This window comes from Hipposideros armiger, unplaced genomic scaffold, assembly GCF_001890085.2.
Source record: "Hipposideros armiger isolate ML-2016 unplaced genomic scaffold, ASM189008v1 scaffold_237, whole genome shotgun sequence".
NCBI lineage: Eukaryota > Metazoa > Chordata > Mammalia > Chiroptera > Hipposideridae > Hipposideros > Hipposideros armiger.
Genome location: NW_017731587.1, coordinates 597,034 through 599,709, shown reverse-complemented (window position 1 = coordinate 599,709; position 2,676 = coordinate 597,034). Strand labels below are relative to the sequence as shown.

The window sequence follows — 2,676 nt, the reverse complement described above, 5'->3', positions numbered from 1 at the left end:
ATCAGAATAGATATGCAAACTGGTAATGAAACAGTCAGAAATGGATCAGGTTCAGACAATAGCAACCAGAAATATGATCTACAAAATTTGTCGCAGAGATATAAAGATTCTAGATTTAAGATATACAAAGCTTTGGCAAATGGCAGATAGTATTGTTTGATTATGATGTAAATAGTCAGGAGATGGAGGAAAATACTTAAGTCCTGGGTGGGTACCTAAATAAAAAGAGGTGGGCAGGTCTCTGAAGTCTAGGAAGGTAAGCAGAATTCAGAATCAGAGCATCAGGTGTTCGGGACCTAATATCATGACCAGGTAGGGCTGGCAGGTTCTAATCCTAGAAATTCTGATATTTAAAAAAAAACTTGCATACCATATGTGTTTCACAAAATAATTTGTAGTGAGAAAGAAGTCAGTGTCCCCCCAAAATATTTTATTTTTCATTAAGTCATGAATGAAGCAGTCAGGACTTTCTGAAATTTATATGTAATAATAACAGCTGACATTTTTTGAGTGCAAGTTGAGGACTAGCACTATATGCAAGAACCTTCTATGCATCATTTTTTTAATCCTTAATTTATATTATGGATATTATCTCCATTATACTGATGAAGAAGCAGGGGTACAGAATGGTTAAATCATTTGTTTAAGGTTATACAACCAGTGATGAGTGAAATCTGGATTGGCACTTTAGGCAGTTTGATTCAAAATCTACAATTATATGTTCTATTCTAGAACAAAGGCAAGTGAGATCCTGTGGTGAATATGATTAGATCTGAATGGGATTAATCTTTAAATATCATGCTAAAGTAGTGTATACTAAAGTATTTATCTACAACTCTTATATGTGAAATTCGTAGTTAATAAAAGTACTACTTAACTCACATGGATGTATTATTAATGACACATGAGAACAGGCACTAGAAATTCAATAGAATGAGAAGTTTGCATTGTTTAATTTTGTCTTGGATTTATCTAAATTCATTTATTTTGTTATCATTTATTCATCAGTTATTTTTTCTCTTGCTATGTGCTAGGTACTGTATTAGCAAGAGGGAGAATATGTCCTAATGAATTTGTAGCCCATTGGTAGAGATAGTCAATAAATAAGCAAATAAATAAATATATATATATATAATATTATAATATTTCTTAGAGATAAGTTCTGTGAAGAAAAATGAAGCAGACTAAAGTTAAAGAGTGAAAGGGGAGGATTATTTTATTTTTATTATTTATATTTTTTCCACATAAGGGAGAATTTGAGGTTTAACATGAAATCATACAAATAAAATGTGTATAAATACAAATCCACATTGAGTCATAACACAGATAGCAAAAGACAAAGTAAAAATAAAGAAAACCAATGGGTGGCTACATACAATTGGACACAGTTTTGTGTTATACACCAGAAAGTATTTTACAAAATCATCATCTTAGGTCAACAGAAGACCAATCTTCACTGCTGTCCTGCAAGATGGGGTACTTTGTCAATCTCCTCCTGTTTTCTCTATTGTCCTTTAGTATGGCTGATAATTGTTTTGGTGATTGCCACCTCCTCCAGACACCTTGCCATATGTGCTCTATTGGCCACTGTAGTCTGCATACCTCCATCCATATCCATCACTCCCATAGTTATATCCAATGTAATCATAGCCACCATAGTTTTGATCACCACCATAAGGCACTATTGTAATTTCCATGTCCTTGACCACAATAGTTATTAAATCCTTGGCCCCAGCTTTGGTCCTGACCTCGGCTATGACCCCTGGTGCCACCTCATCCATCAGCCGGGTCCTCCTCTTCCTTTTCGTTGTTACCTATTTACCTCTTTGGTTGTATAACTTTGATTTCACACTTCCCAGAACCAATTTGATGATATCTGCTTCTTAACAATTTCTTTATTGGCTCTTCATCTGTATGTGTGATGAAACAAAATCTTCTTTCATTTTTTTTTGTAGCCATGTGAAATTCAATATATTCAATCCCTCCAAAGGCTCCAAAATATTCTGTAAGTTGTTCTTCAGAAGTACCTGGTCTCAATAAATGCACAAAAACCTTTTGGGGGTTTCCTTCCTTTTAAAGCTTTGGCCCTTTGGGCATCTATCAATTTGCCATCCAGTTTATATTCCTTCAGTTCCAAAACCTTATTCACACTAGCCGCTACTTTGCAAAGCACAAATCCAAATGCTCTTGATCTTTCCATAACTGGATCTGTTTTAATTGTGCAGTCTACAATCATCGTTCTGCTACTTGCTCACGTTGATCTTGGATCCCTCTGGAATTCCTCTATGCTGCTGTAAGAATTCATGTCCTGCACGGTGGAGGAGTTGTGGGCAGGGGGTGCTGGCACGCATGCTGAATCACTGCCACAGCAGCTGCACCTTGTGTGAACTGGTTTTAAAATGGTGGCAAAAAAGCAAGGAGAGGATTATTTTAGAAAGGATGTTTTTGAAAGGATTCTCTGGGGGACGTAAACTTGAAAAAAGACCTAACTGAAGTGAATGAACAAGTCTTCTCAAAATATGAAGGAAATGGAACAATAAGTGTAAATACACTGAGTTCAGAAAATAATAGAGGGAGCATTAGGAGATAAGGCTCAAGAAACAGGTAGGAGTGAGATCACAGAGTGCCTACTAGACCACGATGTAATGTCCCCATGGTGAACCAGATGGAAAGCCG

The 2,676-nt window shown here is 35.9% G+C and overlaps 1 pseudogene; it reads right to left on the bottom strand.

The window, feature by feature from the left end:
• Positions 1-1,514: 1,514 nt before the first annotated feature.
• LOC109389537 (heterogeneous nuclear ribonucleoprotein D-like pseudogene) lies at positions 1,515-2,396 on the bottom strand (annotated as a pseudogene).
• Between the last annotated feature and the right edge of the window lie 280 nt (positions 2,397-2,676).